General features: G+C 44.0%; 1 long non-coding RNA gene across 3 annotated transcripts in view; it reads right to left on the bottom strand.

The window, feature by feature from the left end:
* Positions 1–852: 852 nt before the first annotated feature.
* Positions 853–18,929, bottom strand: part of LOC125697627 (uncharacterized) — a 52,091-nt gene continuing 34,014 nt past the window's right edge. For all 3 annotated transcript variants that reach the window (XR_007378888.1, XR_007378889.1, XR_007378890.1), the window contains 2 exons: positions 9,710–9,826; positions 853–9,555 (listed from right to left, as the gene is read on the bottom strand). This is a non-coding gene — a long non-coding RNA (uncharacterized LOC125697627). The remainder of the gene's footprint in view (positions 9,556–9,709; positions 9,827–18,929) is intronic.

Below are 18,929 nucleotides of genomic sequence, written 5' to 3'. Positions count from 1 at the left end.
ATTTTCAGCATCCTCTGTGCAGAGGACCATCCCTGTACCACAGACTCTTACAAGCCTCAGGGTCTGCCCTTCTGCAAAGCACTCTGTGTGGCACTGCCTCACAACTTCTGTGCAGCACCCCAGGTCTCCCTGTCTGCCTGCATACAATGTGCCAGGACTGTTTTCTTCTCTGCTTAACACTTTCTCTCCTGCCTAGCTTTCTTTGTGTTACTATGAACCTCATTCTGCATTCCGTTTCAATTTGTACTTGATCATCCCTCATTATTTCCTGCCTTCATATCCTTCCAAACCCACCTTCTAGAATTTCTTTGTTCTGCATATGTTAGAAGATGATGGGCTGACAGTGCTGTAGCCTTTTTCCTCCTTGCTGATTTTGAATTCCTATCTGAGCTCCATTTCTAATTCTTGGCTCTCCTTCTGATAGAAAGGAGCTTTCACTCCTGGTGATGTGTTCTGCCAGGCAACACCTTCTGGAACAGCTTCCACCAGGTTCCCACTGGAGAATAAAGCATATTCTTTATCTTCTGCTTGCTGCCATCTGTTTCACTTCCTCTAGCCCTCTGACTGAGTCTGCATTCTTAGGACTCATCTTTCCTATTAAACCCTGGATTTGAAGAGGAAAAAGGCAATTCCCCAAACTTCCCAAACAATTCCTCCCAACTGAGTTCCCTCCAACATACATTCCTTTGTTTTCTGCACTTTCTTTACAGTATGATTTCACATACACCAACATTAGAAAGAAAAGGTAATGCACAAAGTACAATATATTTTAAAATGTGGAATATCATCTCAATACCAAATTACAGTGTTTAAATGTTAATTTTCAGCATAAGAAACACGTTATGTCCATGAGAGTGTATTTTTGACACGGTGTCAAACCTTAATGGGTGTCAGACCTTAACCCTGCCATTAGTGCAGGAACTGTTGCTCCTTGCTCTGCAAGCCAACCAGGTACCATTTGACACAGGAAAGGAAATCTGTATTGGAGGAGTCCACTCTGTGAACTGTGTATATATGAATGTTCTAATGTAACCTGAAGTGTAATGAGGAATGGCCAATTTGGATGACATTTTGCATGGTCTGGCAAAGGAGAAAGAGAGATTAATAAGGGGTAAAATAGGCAAGGGATGAGGAACAGAATGAGCAAGATAAACTGATTGACTAACAAAACAGAGAGGTTTCTGAAAAGTCAAACATAAAAATTGCTACAGCCCATGTCCAGGTTGGCCAAGATACACACAACGGCCTTGGCAGCATTACACTGATAATATTTTTGCAAGGTGGAATTATTGCTGAACAGTATTTTAGTGTATTGGGCACAAACATACTGATGTTTTTATTAAGTGTCAAGCATGTATTTGTTCCTCTTTTGCCTGCAAGAAAAACATCTGCTGCTGTTCATTAAAAGAAATTCCCACATGATTTCTATTTGTGTTTATGTGAGTGTCAACTGTACACAACTGTAATATTTTCTGCATGTGTGTGCGATGTTCCTGCTGTGCTGAGGTCTGCCAGGGGTGGGTTTAGCAGGCAACGGGGAGGGCAGCACAGCCAGGGTCAGTGTCCCTGTGCTGGATCACAGGTCTGTGTAGTTCTTCACAGTCTGCATCCACTTCTACCATGAAACATCTCACTGAGACCATCACCTCGGCAGCAATGAGAAGGCTAATGGTATATAATATAATGTAATATAGTACGATATAACACAACACAGCACAACACAACACAATATAACATACCATACCATACCATACTTTGGGGGCTGAAGGTACATTTACATCTGTTGCCATTTAAGGATCACGTACCTGTCATGCAAAAGGCACACGTCCTTCACACAACTCAGCAGTGCTATCGTAGATAACAGAAGACCAAACCTCAAGTTCCTCTGCCATAGAGTCAGACACTGACCACCGGTATGCACTCGATACAAATTGCACTAGAACGTTCTGCTTGTTCACACGATTCTAAATGGGAAAAAGGCAGCCCGTCTCCCTGACCACAGCGGGAGGCTGTGCATCATCCAGGCAGTTACACAAGTTGTTTGCTGGAAACCCTAAGAACTCAGAGAGGCCACACATTCACACTCTCAGGTCTGTGCATGAGTGTGTGAAAACAAATAAATATGTTTGTAGGTGTACATGTGAACTTAGATTTTTGAAGATCCCCAGTGATAACATTAAAATACAATACTCTTAGAAGAAAGCTATAGGAATTACCAAAGGGAGTCAGACAATTTATTGGTATACAGAGTTCACGGATTACAATTTCTTAGCCTTTAATAACACTGGGTGATCACTGTTGAAGATTACTTGGGAAGCAGTGTGACCTAACAAATAGGGCATCTGCACAAGTAATGAAGTACTGGTTTTGTTGTAGTCAGCAGAAAAAGTTCAGGGGCCCATTTTTGACCTTCAGCCTTACACCTGGGTTGGTGTCTTCCTGCAGTACAACTTTCACTATTTTAAGGGCGCACTCCATTTCACCCAGTTCCTTATCCAGATCCTAAGTTAGCATCTTAAACTTAAGAACATCAGAAAATCCTTTTTTCACTGTAAACTGTGTTTTACAATTCATTAAGTAGTGTTAGACTGTAAGACATACTTCCAAATTCTTGCTTTTAAAACTCATCTTAATTATCACAAACAATCTCAAATGTGCTGAGATGCAATCGTAATTTGGATTTCAACTCCTTTTGAATTTCACCTGTAATACATTGACTGCAAGGCCTGGATGACAAATTCCAGGTTACAGTCTGCCGGAGGGAAGAAGGGTGCAGGAAAGGGCAAATGAATTACCTGAATGTCTAAGTAGGGTTTTTGCATTTATAAAGGCCACTAACTATAAAGAGAACCAGTGAACAGTAGTTGCAGTATTTAGCTTCAGGCTCTTTTTAAAGTCTCATGTGACAAAAATCATGGAAATTTCCTTTTTCCTGACCCATACAAAATTATTCTTTTTTTTTTTTTTTTTGTCCTTGCAGTGTTAATTGGAAACAGTAAGCACTAAATACAACAACCAATAAAACAAAAGACTCTGACCAACTACAGAGAGCAGATGGAGACCTCTGCACACATGGAAACACGTTTCAATTGCAAATGGAAAGGAATAAATGTTATGAAACCTCATCAGTTGTTAGCACAATTCCGACTCCTTTCAAGTCAATCACAAAACCAGTGAATGTCAATGAGAGCTGTGTTTTACTTAAATAAATCATGTCAAAAACTGACACGAATATTTGCACAGATTAGCAGCCAGGTACATTTACTTTTTCCATCCTGCCTGGTGCTGCACACGATGTGCTGGCTGGGAGCTGTCTGGGGAAGGGCTTTTTCTCTGTTCAGTTCAGTGCCAAAGAGCACTGCACACACCTGAAGCATTGTGTAAATAATTAAGGCAAATTACAGCATAATCTGGAACAGTAGCCCAAAAAGAGCTGTTTCATGGGAGAATGTGGGTTTTTTTGTTAATAGGAAGCTATTTTCAATTACTCCTGGGCTGCGAAAGCCCCTGTGAGGTTTTCCTCTGTTTGATTTGGCTGCTCTCATTTACATTGTTGTTCTCAACCTTGCTTTTTGCTGTGTTTTGAATCATTTGAGGTTTTGAGGTAGAAAGTCGAAATTGAATCCGATCAGCAAACCGAGTTTGGAAGCGCAGCGTGCCGTTGATGCTAAAAACAATCTAATTTGAAGTGATTAGGGGGCAGTTCCCAGGCACTGGGACACTTTCAGAGAAGGCAACATCTGTTTCTCAGTTGTTTCTGCTGTATTCCTCGTTTTACTGACTCCTAAGACAGAACTTCCTTTAGGATCTATGGTAATAAGCAACTATAAATATATGGCCAAGCAACCACGTATTTCAGAACATCTCTGTCATACACAACACGCTCAACATCCAGAACTAAAATAAAATTGCTCTCTATTCCACAGTTTCATGGAAGGGGATTATGGCACTGCACCCGCTCAGCAGAGCTGAACGCCCCATCATCCCACATCTCCTCCTGCTGTAACTTACAAAATCTATGGAGGTATCCTTATGCAGCTGAGACTGCAATCATTTTCTCTTTCGGTCTTTATTATCTGACCTGATAATGGCAGAAACTTTCTTCTCAAGTTTTCAAGACCGATGTTGATGGTTGTATATAGAACACATCTGGTTTTGGTATTTAGTTTAAAAGACAGTAACTAAATCCTGGCCTTGTGATAAATAAATTGGGTTGGTATGTCTTCTCTTTCTCTGTCAGTTTGTGAATCATGGTTATTTACTTAACACATTGTAATGCAGTGAAATTTAAAGAAACAGAAAACTTCTTCAATATGATGTATAAGTAGATTACAGCATTTTCAGCATTCCAGTCTAACGACCAAGTGGAATCTGGATCAGGTTTCATTTAACCTAATTAAAAGCGCAATGTGGATGGCTTTCTGGAGTTCAGCAGCACATTCCCTCATACATTTCAAATTCATTTTGAGTAAAGATGTCCATTTTTACCACTCGAGTAGTTCGATAAACTCTTTGATAACTTTGTATGCCTTTTTAATCTTTCCGTCTGGCAAAAAGGTACCTATTATCCTTCACTAAAAGCACAAATAACAGCTGGGCATTGTTTTTTTCATTAACACTGGGTGTTATCTAAGAAAAAAAGATGTACACAGGTTGCAAACAGCCGGTCAGAGGCTTTAAATATCCCATGGCACAACTTGATCTATAGTCGTAGATCAGTTGGCAGTACTGAGATCCTACAGGGCACGTCTTCATGCAGTGCTTGTAGCACAGGAGTAAGGAAGTGTGGAGCAGAAAGTTTGTCTTCCTAAGGTGAGAGAGATGTTACAGAGTGGACATTAAAGCAGTTGCAACTCTACAATAAATGGAGACAGCCTATTTAAATGAATTCCCCAGGAAGCCCCGGTTGCTTGGTGTGCTGGTATCTGTGCTCTGGATCTCAAGCTGAGACAACACTCAGCTGAAATAGAGGAGATACGCAGGTTCAAAGGTGGATCAGTACGTGTGCCCCTCACATTTCACTTAAACACACACAATGCCTTTTCTTCCCCTTTTTCTTTGGTAAGCACACATTCAAGAGCAAAGATTACAGCTAGACAAATAAAGGTGCGTGGGAACTTCTACATATTTAGGTTCTGAGTAATTTTTGACAGATGTATTGCTGCCATGTCATATGGGACACTGATTAGCCACAATTGGTTCTCTGGCCCTTTTTTTTTTTTTTTTTTTTTTTTTTTACATAAACATGCTACACAAAACCTACATTCTGCACCAACTTAAACTTTTTATGAAAGTCAGAGTACCTTTTTTGTACTGTAGTGGATTGATGGATTATCTGACTGACTCTGGATGGAAGCTGTATCCAAAACACGAGGCTTCTGTAATCATAGAATCATCTGAGTTGGAAGAGACGCCTAAAGATCATCCAGTTCAACTCCTCTGCAGTGAAAGGGGACACCACTGCTCCATCAGGTGCTCAGAGCCCCATCCAGGCTGTCTTGGCTGTCTGCAGGGATGGGACAACCACTCCCCTCTGAGCAACCTGTGCCAGTGCCCCACCACCCATTTGTTAAAAACCTCTTCCTTATATCCAGCCTAAATCTGCCCTTCTTCAGTTTGAAACCATTTCCCCTTGTCCTGTCACAACACATCCTGTTAATGAGTCTGTCCCCTTTGTCTTACAGCTCCTTTAGGTACTGACAGGCTGCTCTCAGGTCTCCCCAGCGCCTTCCCCTCTCCATTCTGCACAGCCCCAGCTCTCAGCCTGTCCCCAGGGCAGGAGAGGTGTTCCATCCCTGACGTCATTTTTGTGGCCCTCCTCCAGACACACTCTAACAGCTCTGTGTCTCTCTTGCCCTGAGGTCTCCACATCTGGATGAAGTGCTCCAGGTGAGGCCCCACAGCACAGAGCAGAAGGCAGGATCACCTCCTTGACCTGCTGGCCACGCTCCCTGTGATGCAGTCCAATACTTCTGCGCCGAGCTCCCGCTTTTCTCATCAGACAGTAGAGTTGCCACAGAAGCCTATGAGTTTACACTTTCTGCAAGCTAATCTAAGCACACGTTTTGAAAGCTAATGCCATCAGATGCTAAAATGATGTGATGGGTTCTAATGACTTCATCCTGTAGAACGTGCAAGGCGTATTGCATCTTTCCATGAATCATAGAGTTTCACGCAAGTAGGAACCCTCTAACCCTGTCTGTGATCTGTAAATTGTTAGACAATACCTTTCAAAATCATCTTGCAGAAATACAAGAATGAAAAACCACACCCTCGCTGTCCCCACTGACCCCCAGCCCAACTCAGGGGAGCTCCACTGGGCAGCAGTTACGAGTACTTGCCCACTCGGCTGTCAAAGAAAAAGCTTTATAACAGAGTGCTGGTGGTAGGAGCGTGACTGCAAGGCAATCCTTCATCTGCTTTTGAAGTCAGATTTACACGGAATATCACATACTAACTCAAGTCTTTCAGACATTTACCAGTGCAGAGCAGGAGGTGGGAACACACGGCAAAGTAACATTCTGCTCTGCAAGAATCTCTCCAGACAGCGTGCTGATTCAAATAATAATGAAAAGTTTTAATGATTAAAGAGATCAGAATCTGATACCACATCTGGGTGTGTGCAAGGAGTAGCGATGAGCATTCTATGGCTTTTCCCACAGATGACACAGAACCTGAATTACGAGCTCACATCACATCTCTTATAATCTGTAAACTTGCAACCACTTATCCTCAGCCTTTTCCATGCTGTGTTGCAAAGAGAAAGTTCCAGAACATCATGGAAGGCATGGACGTTAATGATGTGTTAGAACTGTAAGCTTATGTTCAAAAGTTCTAAAACAACAATAGAATAATGTAGCAGCATTTGCCTTCATATCTTATATTTGAGTTTCTTAAAAATTTAAAATAGTGCTTTGTATGGGTGCTTAAAAAAACCCACCAGAGGCAAAGAAATTTGATGTCAATGGTACTTCCAAATTCACTGAATACAGCTAACATCATTTTTTGCTCTTGACTGAATTGATACCCGTCTGGAACAACTGCACTATCACATGAAGTCATAGAGACTGTGTACATTCTGACTGCAAAACCTGACTTCTGTAACACAAAGGACCTGAGAAGTCCCCAGTGGATAACTATGAAAATTACAGAATCTGCATAATCAGTTGCTTCAATTTCCTACCTTTACATTTTCCTCATGAGTTTACTTAACCCTATGCCAAATACCCACCAAAGATGTGATAACCTCCAAAAAGGCCTAAGAAAGGAAACATCATAAAATATCATGGCTGTATATTTGTATTTTATTCCCTTCAATGGCTTCCTGAAGCTCACAATGTCTACCAAAACACACACTTCTATATGCAGAGCATCAGTTCTCCATAAATACAATTCTCCTTCTTTTGAATTTGTATGAGCTTTTGCAGACTGAGTTTCAGTCCCTGGAGTGCCATGATAGTGCCAGCATTCTCTCTTCTTTGAAGCATCTGAAGTCCTCTTTTAGTCATATAAAAGTTTCTTAAAACCCCTGAAGAGTGAATTAATGCCTCCTTCAGTGCCTCAATTTGCTGAAACAGCAAATGGCAGTAAGAAGTGGCTCGGGCCCTCATATCCGGGGGGTTACGAGCAGTGCCAGGAATAGGGAAATGTCTTCTAATCTTTGTATAAATGCTAATGCGCTTAATGGCATCAACCAAATTTCTTAATCTCATTACATCATAGTTACTCCATTTTTTAAATAAGGTTGATGAATATCCAGCACTGTTCATCATCTTGAGATCTGCAGCTATAGAATAGCAATGTAGGCAGATTGGGGATGACAGATGATCCAAATGGAGTTCTGAGATCCTTGCCTATGGCAAAAACGTAGGTAGCCAGGATGGCATACTCAGTACCAAAGCAGTTGCTAAGTAAGCAATGTAGATTATGAAATAACTAATAATTAAAAATGGTGTTAAGATTTATGAACTCCACCAAAAGACCTCTCTAGAGATTTCCTCAGCTTCTGGTCTGGAAAGCATTTTAAATTTATCATTATCATCACCATAATTATTTTCACAATTCCAATTTCCAGAGCCCTATTCAGGATTTATGTATTGAAAAGAATAAATATATTATCTAGGTAGGTCTTCAGAATCAGCTTCTTCATGTTGGTTACCCAACATGTGTGCTCACTTTAGGGGTGTTAGGGCCTGGTGTACTGATTCTGGGTACTGATTAGATTGGCTTTTCATTGTGCTCATAGAACAGCATTTTATTAAAGCTTTTTGTCATGACATGAGACTCACTGTATTCATGGATAAGGCTTACTCATGGGAGTGCGACTTATGGGGCTGGGCCCAAAGCTAGCCAGGACACTGGGGTGATGTAGCTCTGGAAAGATGCAGGACACTATCATTGAGCATGGAAAATAGGTCCTAAACATAGCAGCAGCAGCCTATTTGAAGACAATCCTTCTGCAATGAAACGTGATCTAGATTGATGTCAGGGGAGTATTTGCTATTCATCGACACTAACATCAACTCACAGCTGGTATCAGGAGAGGATCAGGAGTTTCTGTATTAAACTGGAGGAGAATGGATGCATTCCTGTTTCCAGGTCTTCAAACACTGTGGCTGGGGGCCATGTTGCATGCCCTCCTGTCTGCTGCCACTCCTGCCCCAGCAGACCCACACGGTGCAGCGGTGGCTTTGCAGGTGCTTCCCTCAGAGCAGTGTCTCGAGTACCTACCGCACTGCGGCTGCCCTGCAGCTCACCATGCAGATGAGCTCCATCAGCAGCAGCAGGCCAGGTTGCTGCCAGCAGAGCTGGGTGCTCCTGGCCAGGCCTGGGGCATCTGCAGGGCTCTTTCTGCCTGGACAAACCTTTGCAAGGTTTGCAAGACGAAGTGTGGGCTTCTGTGTATGCCTATTGTGAATTAAACACAGAGGTACGCTTTGCCCACATCAACTTCAAGTAATTCCTCTCTTTAATGAAAGCCTCTGTATGATACAGCATTTGTGTCTTTAACCTGACACTTGCCTTTGTAAACACACCTTTTTTTTCGCATGGAGATGTATTGTCAAAATTGTCCACTTCCATCTAGGAAAATACAAATCCCATTAGAATGATATTCATTTTATGCTCACATACTTACACCTTGAACCATATCAAATGTATTTGCCTTACAGCTACATAGTGAACTTTTCATCCAAAGTTCAATTATTTTCAATTCGACTGACGAATTGAGTGTACTGACTTCAAGGTCACAGGGCATGTTGGTTGGATGGCTAAAATTCTGCAGAAAGGGGTTTGTGTATTTATAAGGATAACAGCAATATTCAGAGTGACATCAGAAGGGTAATAAAAATAATCAGAAGAGTTTAGTGAAGGAATTAATACATTACCACATAGAATAACAAATGGGAATCCCACCCGATTCTTCTGTGGGGATTTACAGCTGCCTTCCACTGTGCTGCTCCCATCTCCCTCTGCGGTCCTCAGGGCTGCACATTCTGAAGTTCCACCTCTTTTCCAGCTGGACAGCAGGCACCAAAGAAATGTGGTCACCAAGCTCTGACAAATAAGGCACAGTGTTACTAAGGAGCACAAATGACTGTGGTAAAAGTGTAGTGAAGAGCAGGGATTTAAGGATTTTTGGGTGGTGCATGCTATGAACTCGGCTGTTTCATGCTGTGGAAAAACCAGAGTGACTGTTCTGCATTCTTACCTGCAGGTTGCTTGTGCTTGCCCATTCCTGGCTGCTTGTTTTCCAGCAGAGCAGACAAGCCCACAGTCCCGTCCTGCCTGTCCCAGCAGCAGCGTGTCGTCAGGCCTTGTGGTAACTCTGCAATGTGGAGAAACTGGCATGAGGGTGAGATCACACTGGTTCTGTTTTCTAACCTGAAGGAATGCAACCTCAATGACCTCATACATACGCAGGGGTTGGCAGATGCTCTTATTTGTTCCACTTGGAAATGGAACATTGCGCTTCGCCCTTACGCTGCCTCACGCGGTGCAGATGTTGGCAGTGAGCGGTCATAGAAGATACCACCATTGCACCAAGAGTAAAAGCTCTTTGGGTGAGCTGACCTTGGCCCAAGGGTTGGCCCAAGGGTGGCCAAAGGCCCTCATTCCCTGCTCAGGGCCATGAGAACGTGTGCATCTATGTATGAGCAGTATGTGGCTGAATGAGCTGTATGTACATAGACAGTAATTGCTGTTGCAACCTAGAACAGTGAGAAGCTGGCATTAACTTTAATCATATATCCTTTCTGCCACAAAACTGGGTGCTCGGGAAGCGTCAGCCAGCCTTGAAAGGCAGAAGTGGCTCAGCTTGTATAAGTGCAGTAGTCTGCACTAGTGGAGCAGGGTGCTGGGGTTCTTGCATGCTCAAAGAATACCTTCAGTAGAACGTAGGGTAGGAGCATTCAGGTGCAGAATCTTTGAAGGTAAACACCTACGTAAGAAGATTATGTCTCTCTAGTCATCCTATTAATTAACATCATTAATTATACTAATTCAAATACCTAATGTCCCACCAAGAATGTGACAGAGAGAGCTCCCTTCTGCTGGTGCGCAGAGGGTGCTGCAGATGGCACGGAGCCAGGCGCTGCGTGGGCAGGTCACTTGTGCTGCACCGCTCCTGCATGAGCGAGCCACGGTGGCTCAGTGCCTGGGCTGCTGTGCAGGAGAGCTGCGCACCCCTGGCAGCTGAGCAGCACCCTGCTCCACTCGGGCTCTGACTCAGCGCAAGCAGCGGTGTGCTGACAGCGTGCCCCCGCTCCATGTCTCAACTTATTCCAGTTAAAACAGTATCTTGCTCTGGATTTTCTTTAAATCAGTTTCCTCCCTCTGGTGAGGCTGGGTAAAAAGCTCTCTCAGCAAACAAGCAAACAGAAAGTGTCAACACTTCGTGTTTAAATAGAAATCTTTCACTGGCATTACTTAAGCCACAGTAAATAAAATAACCTGTTACAGAAAAACAAAATTTATAAAAATATTTGGGTGCAGCTCCAGGGAAGAAAAAGTTGTTTCTGCTCCAACGGCTCTTGTGTGTTTCCATAAGAACCACTTCACCGACCCAGTTCTGTCTGCAGAGACTGAGAAAGTACGGGGGGCAGAGCAGAGGGAATTCGATGTTTAAGGAGAAACTCCACTGAGTGTAATTCAGAAAGTGCACAGCACGGTGAGGCTCATCCATTACGACTGTGGATTATTATCTCACTCTCAATCATCCTCTTAAACCAAATCATTTCATTTTCCAATGCCTTTAAATCACAAGGAAGCACTTACCAAAAATCCAGTGAGAAAACACTCCGAAGTCAATTTGTTCGTGTGCTGTGGATTCACAAGGGATACTTGTGTATCTCCACAGAACATGCTTGTGCTGTGAACTATTTGAGCTGACTTTGAATTCAGCAGCCAAACAAAAAGTCTGGTGGTGCAGATCCGTACCGGGCTGCAGCAGTGAGAAAAAGCTGTTCTCTGTTCCCATGTTTGACATTTTCAGTGCCTTCCAGCAACGTGGAATATCCTGACAAACGAAGGTTACTTTGAAAGGTACTGTGGAAAGCAGTCAGTGAAAAAATGGCCAGAGAAGATTAAACCGTGTAAAATAAACAAAATCCGAGCATCTTTGAACTATTCTTGTAAGACCCAATCATTGCCCCTTCATCAAGTTTATTTCAAAGAATTCATAGATTCATTATATACAGTAAATTTGTATATATAGCAAAATTCAGAAATAGGTGACTTGCAAAAATAACCTTTCTTCTTTAAGAATGAATAGCTGAGGGTTCTTACACCACATCATATGTTCACATGAGCAGAGTTATTGACTCCAGCAAGGACAGCTCTGGGACCAGAGGGATGCAAACTCAGGTCCAATTTTTGTTTGCTTATTCAAGCACAGATCCTTCTTAGAAGAGGAAGAAAAAGGCTCTGTATTCCTGCAAAACTTGTGGCATTGCGTCTGTGCCCGTGACGAGGGCAGGGCTTTAGCAGCCGCCCGCTCCTCCCAGCCTTCGCAGGGCTGCTCCCACCTCAGCCCCGGGGTGGCTGTGCAGGGCTCTGCGCCCTCAGCTCCCACCAGCACAGCACAAAGGCCAATGGGTTTGGGAAGGTGGGAATGAGCCCTCCTGCTTAGAAAGAGAGGAGAAGAATCTGGGGGCAAACAAAAAGCTTTTGGTCAGGTTCCCAGTGCAGCTACTTGAGATGCATAACATTGAATTAGCTAGGGAAATACGGCAGAGCCTGATAAAAATGAGAGTCTTAATCCATGGGCTCTTCTCAGCTGTCGGAATTCGGCAGACTTAGTGACAGGGCAGAGAAATGATGCGTGCTCTGCTAAAGTCCTGCATGCATGCCTTGCAGGTAATAGAATGGTTTAAAAACATGCACTTAAGTCATCTGCACAAATCTTTCACATAGGTCCTGACGCAGAGATCTGTATTTCGATTATAGATTTCCCCGAAAGAGACGATCTAATTCTCTAAAACAAATCAAGTCTGACAAAAATGATCCATTTTTGCACAAAAAGTTATCACAACAATTCTGTGAATTAAAAGAAGGGCGACGTCCCCCGGGTGGAAATGCAAAATGCACAACTGTAAGCTCTAGTGAGTTGTGGTGGTGCTGTTCTAAAGTAGCCAGATCAATAGTTTATTTTGTAATCGCTAGAAAATACTGCTTAACCCGTTTTTTTTGGCACTGTTGGTTTGTTTTGCAGTGACAGAGATTTCCATAGGTAAAAAAAAAAAGTGCTTCACGTCTTGAAATCTCATACTGGAAATCTCACAGTGCAGAGGCCATGTCCTCAGTCTCCCATTATGGCCAACTACCAGGGAGCAACATCACAATGATGGCAGCCACCAGCGAAAGCTCCTCAGTCCCTTCACCGACTGCAGGTCTGGCAACAGAGGTTTCTCTGTGGTCTTTCCTTTGGGGAGCACCCAGCCGTTTGGCAGAGCTCCCTTTAACCAGAGGCTGCGCCATTCCTGTGACACCCTGATGCCCTGTACCAGACAGCGCCTTCATCTGGCCGCACCAGCACTCCTGGTGTGACTGCCAGCTCACAATTAGCCACCACATTACCAGGGCACGTTCCCATGTTCCTGTTTTGTCCGGGGGAGCAGCTGCAGGTCAGAACCCCACAGGCACCTTTGCTGCTGCCACACTGTGCTGGAGGAGGTTCTGTTCCCGAGCAGGTTATCCTGGGCCGGAGCCCCTCAAAGATCTTTGCTTCTTGAAGAGATGTCTGTGAAAACTCCTATGGCACAGCCTGTGGATCCCTCGTTTCAGGAAGAAGTTGCAGAGCTCTGGGGAACAGCCTGTGCCTGCCTTCTGAGCGTTACTGAGGGGTGTGCACAGGTGCTGTGGGTAAACGCAGCATAGAGCAGTTCCAGCTGCAAGGAGGTCAGAGGGGCAGGCAGGGAGCAGAGCTCGGTTCAAGCTCAGCTGGAAGTGACTCGTCTCTGCTGCTCACATGCAAGGACAGCAAGCATGCACTACCCACAGCAGAGCTGAGTGTTCAGCCGGAGGTAAGCACATTCTTTGCAGCAAAGAGAAAGCAAGAGAGCGAAAATGGCCAGAACCGGTCAGTATTTTATTGTTTTTTGGCCTCCACATTATGTATTCATCTATCCATCTTCCCTACCAGTGAATTCATACACCCTCAGACAATCAATTGTCTTCTGCCTGCATAGTTACGTTCAGACGCACAGGATTTGATACAGCTCACGTAGGGTCTCCCAGTGCACACACCTTGCTCCTCCCGTGTAGCTGCCGGGAGATTTGGGGGGCTGTAAGCCTATAGAAAAAAATAGGTGGGTCTGGTTTCCCTAGTCATCATGCTTAGCATTACACATGCCACAGTGATGAAGCATTGCAAATCATGAGTCTGCTTGCATTCACTGATAAACCGGTCATGCAGAAGGCTCTTTGGAGTAGGAATTCAGCAGAAGGCATTTTACATCTGTCAGAAGTGATTCCAGGGTGTGGAGTGACTCTTTGGGAACTGCATGAATAATCACGGCTTCATTTTCACTAAGACAAAGACATGAACTTGTGGTTGGCACATCAGTGAGGAACGTGTTCCCAGTGTTAGGGACTGCATTCTGGGGACTGCTGCTAGCAAAAATACCTGAAGGGTGGATTATTTTTTAATGAAAACAGCCTGGTCACTTTTGAAGTTCAGTTTTGCGTACGTTGATACAGTAGGGACATAAGACTGCAAAACTCTGTGTAGGAAATAAGAAGGAGGAAAACCTTGGAGTGGTGTGCAGTCAGAAGAGTTTCTGCTGTGATCAGAGATCTGTCAAAGGCGTGTCAGTCTCCTAAGTCTAAACAGTGTCACAGTGAATTAGCAAGAGAAGCCCACAGCCTCAAAGCAGGCATGGATTGCGATCTGTCCCAGAGAAAAGCCGTTTCCCACCACTCCATCATTCCCCAAACCCTTCTCTTCCTTCTGAACAGTTTGCAGAGTACTGCCGTGCACATTTACCAGCTCCTTCAGTGCCACCACATCTGTGGTCAGACACAGGAGGGGGCTGCCCAGGGAGCGGTGCAGTCACCATCCCTGGAGGAGCTGAAGGAACATGAAGGGACAGGTGCTGAGGGACACGGCTCAGTGGGGAAACATTCATGGTAGGGCATGGTTGGATGGATGATCCTGGAGATCTTTTCCAACCTTGGTGATTCTATGGGTCAATGACGTTAGCTTCTCTGATTCTTTACTCAATTTTGTCACTTTATTGATTTTTATTTATTTATTATAATCAGGTTCCCAAAATATATGCCTTCTCTGCCATGATTCTCCTCTCTACTGACCTGCAGGACCCACGTGTCAGGAAGGTGACTGGAAGGAAGTGAGGATGACCAACGGGCTGCCATACAAGTATAACAAACCCTTTTTGAGGTATCACTTCCTAGATTTTTTTCCAGAAAAGAATATTGTTTTAATTACGAGGTAAATGCTTTGTCGTCAGTTAATTATTCTATTTAATGAACAGAATAAACTGTTTTGAAAAGCAATTAATGCTAGGTAAGCCTTAAAAATAAAGGACTAAACTAAGAATTGAGGCACTAAATCTGAGACTAGAACAGGAGAAATGAAATCATCCTGAGCTATATGCTTTATTATTAGTCAAGCACTTGGGTCTTTCCCTTGCTCCAGAGAGAAGCAAACAGGTTTGTGTTTCAAAGTAGTGATAGATTAACAATTTCCTTCGCCCTTGGCCGAGGCCAGGCAGTTGTCAGCCAGTACTGGTTCCCGCTTGTATGAAAATAAGAAGCTTGAGGTTTTTTTCTCTAGACTACAAATTAAGTGCTGGTGGGAGGCTCCGAGGTTTGGAGCTGCCCTGCGGCCCAAGGAGAGCGAAAGCTGGGAAAGGGGAAATTGCTTTTTGGACAGCCTGTGCCCGGGTCCAGCCTCAAAACATGGTGAGGGGCCACAGCCTCAGGCGTTGTTCCCACCGATCTGCTGAGGACTGTCTTGCCTGGAAGACAGATCTGAGTGCCAGATAAACTTTGGGAGTTGGAAACATGAACACCGTTTGGGAACTGGAGGCAGTTAACACAGGAGATGGTAGAAAAATATTTATAAACAGAGAAAGGAGTGGGAGAAAGCTGTAGTCACAGATCCGAGATAAAAATGCATTATGTGAAGAACATTAGCTTGTGTTATGTGTGTAGTAAGGTCCGGAGGTTTTACAGATAGCACATTTCCAGCATTATTTTCTTTAAATGAGTTGTAAGGTACTTAAATTACTACGTAGGGGACAGAAAAATGTACCCTCAAGCTGTTCTTGCAAGGCCAGGATCACCTGGCTTTCAAGACTGTGATCTAAATTCATCGTTTCTGTAACCCAGAAGCACTCTGTAGGACTGCCTGGTGCCACAGGAGCAAGAAAGACAGCAAACGTGAGCTCCAAGAGTGCAACTACATGGACAGGGCACGTCTTGGAGCTGAGCAAGGAATGCAGATGAGTGTGCTGGAAAGGTGTGGCAGGAATGTGTGAGCTGTTAACGATTGTGCTGAAGAAATTCTAGTGATACTGAGGTGAAGGAGTCCAAGAACTGGAGAGAAAACCCTGCTTTTTTTTTTTTTAATAAAGGACTGCAGCTATTGCGGGATATTTGGATGAAAATGCTGCTCACCAGTGATTCTGAATCTCACATGGTAGTAACAAATACGGACCCACCTTGTTATTTAAATTTTCAAAGGCTTTACAGTGCTCTGCACAGTGATGTTTTCTTTCATTTAAGACTTTGCTAGACAGGGCACTTCACTGCTGTTTCCAACATCATCACAACAGCTGTCAGAAGCTGACCTTGTCACCCACTCTTGTCACAAGAGAGGAAAGGCAGAAAAATCAGACATTTGATTTTCCCTAATGGAAATTGAATAAAACTGAGAAATAGATAGAGGAAATACGATGGGCAGAATGGAATAGATCGAGACATCGAGACCGCTGACCGGTATTCATAAAGACAGAGCGTGAAAAGCTGAATCTCTGCAACTTGTAAAGTATGGAATCTGATAGATTGCAAGTCAAAGCTGTGCCAGGGTCTGAGCCCTCCCCCAACTTTCTGCCCTGTAACTTTCTTGTGAGTCTCTGTTTCCCATTTGATGTGTGCTTCAGCTGCGGAATGCCAAAGGACATACACAATACATTCACTACCTGCACTACTTGCCCACGCTGCCTAGCTGCAAAGAATGACTTCCCCCAAAAAAGCTCAGCAACATTCACCTTATGAGCTTCAGTGACTTTCTGAGTTCCTGTTGGCTGTCCCACATTGCATGAAGTGCCACAGCACACTTCCAAGAAGACAGTCACAATGCCACAGGAAACAGCAGCTGCAATCAGTGCCTCCTACCTGGGACCAGAACAATCCCTGGCCATGAAATGAAGCACTCAGTGGAGTGGTCTGCCCTGCTGCCTGGCAGCTGTCCCACCAAGACATCCATGCTTCTCCCATGACCAGAAGGAGCAACAGCCCACACAGCTGGCACATGAGCAGCTGTGGGCTCAGCGGGCAGTGCATGACTGTGTGTGCTATCAGCAAACATGCTCTGGTGTGCCAGGGGAAAGTCACGCTGCCTCCACCCCACTGACCCTTTCAGACTTTCCATCTCATGGCATTAGCTATGGAATTGTTGGTTTTCTTGGTTTTTTTTCTGCAAAGTGACTTAAGATGTTTACCACACAGCCAGGATCTTTGGTTCCTTAAAGAAACATCCAGACTGAGCTACTGAAAGTAGGCATCTTCAGTGGTTGCACTCAGGGCCTGCAGACTTACAGCCTTATTAATTTTTCTGTTCTGTCACTAATCCAATGTGCTGGTGTGGAAGGATTGAATATACGATGCCAACATCCGCTTGGGGAGGCATCAGTCTCAGCAGGACCCAAAGTCACCGTCAGCAACTGCCCTGCCCTGCCAAGCACAGTGAGAAATGGGCACATCGGGTGAAGGGGAAGAACAAGGTGTACTCTGGTGTAAAGTAGCAAGGGCTTTTTGCTGGAAACATAATGTATGTGCCAAATATTACCGTTGACCGGTTGTTGTGAAAGCTAAAAATGCCATCTTGTCTGCAACAAGAGGCCATCTCTGAATCATGTCCTTCAGTGAATACATCAGGAAGCAATGCAACAGGGGTCATCATCTGTGTGTGTGTTAGCAATTAAGTTTCCTGGGAAGAAATGAGAGGTCCAGAGATGTGTTAGAGGCATGCTATTCACCCCGTGAGTTCTCTTCTTCTCATGGTGGATCCTCAGAAAGCAGCTCTAGCACACGAGAAGCAGAATGCCTGTCATCACAGGAGCTTTGTATTCCCTCCCTAAGAGGAAAGAAAACAGCACTCATCCCGGTGATTGTCTTTCTGAGATGAGCAGATCTGTGCCAGATGAGAAGAATGAAGCTGATCTTGTACGTGAACAGTGCTGCACGACTGCAATGAACCTGCAGTTCTGCATACATTCTCACTGGGTACTCGTTCAGTAACAGCTTGTGCATCCTGTGTTACTGAATTCTTCCAGGCTGACTCATATTTAAATCTAATTGTTGCAAGAAAGAAAGAACAAACCTACTCAGCTAAAATGATTATAAGAGGAAGAGAGAACTCAGTTTAGGAAATATGAATCACTTGAATTTTACTGAATTCCTGAATGAGGAAGCTGGGGCTCAAAGATCATTTAAAAGATCTGTTCATTGCTGGAAGCAAGCTGAGTCCTGTGGCCCCTAAGTGGGTGTCTAACCACAAAACTTCCTGTCTTCATCTAAGTCAAGATGCTTGCTCATCATTTTTTGAAAAGACGCTATCCTAATCTTTTTTCTTCACTTTGTATTTCATGCATTGATGCAGCTCATGGGGTGAGAAGGAAATGAACTAACAACCCAACCACGTATACTAGCAGAGCCCAAACTAAGTTTTCTATTGCAGCAGAAGTTACAGGAGAACAGTTTCATGGTGGGATCTAACCTATGCAGTGAAGTTACGAAGGTTACAAAGTCAGTTATGCTGCTTTGGTGCAAAAGGGGATTGTAGTGACTAGTGTAAAATTGGCTGCGTGGTCTGAGCCAGCAGCTTTATCCAGTACAGAGATCAAGGGGATTTTTTTAGTTATGGGAATAAAGTGCTGATTTACATCTGACTGTAAATTAAACTGAGATGAGTGATGCTGTAACCATTCTGCCTGACTCTCTTGGATGCTGCTTACCCTTGAGGGAAAATGCTAAGCAGGACCTCTGGCAGCTCCTGGCTCAGAACAGCCACAGCCCAGCGCTTTAAAGGCAATTAGCACTTATTGCAATAGTAAGAGTTTACTAAGAAGAAATGCAAAAGAACCAAGAAAAAGTGAGTAACAGAGCAATACAAGAGCTCCTGTGTGGGGAGACTGTGCTGACTGGGACCCTCAGCCTGGGCAGCGAGGGGTGGAATGAGGAGAGGA

Source organism: Lagopus muta, chromosome 9 (assembly GCF_023343835.1).
Source record: "Lagopus muta isolate bLagMut1 chromosome 9, bLagMut1 primary, whole genome shotgun sequence".
Lineage (NCBI taxonomy): Eukaryota > Metazoa > Chordata > Aves > Galliformes > Phasianidae > Lagopus > Lagopus muta.
This window is presented reverse-complemented; position numbering and strand designations above follow the sequence as displayed.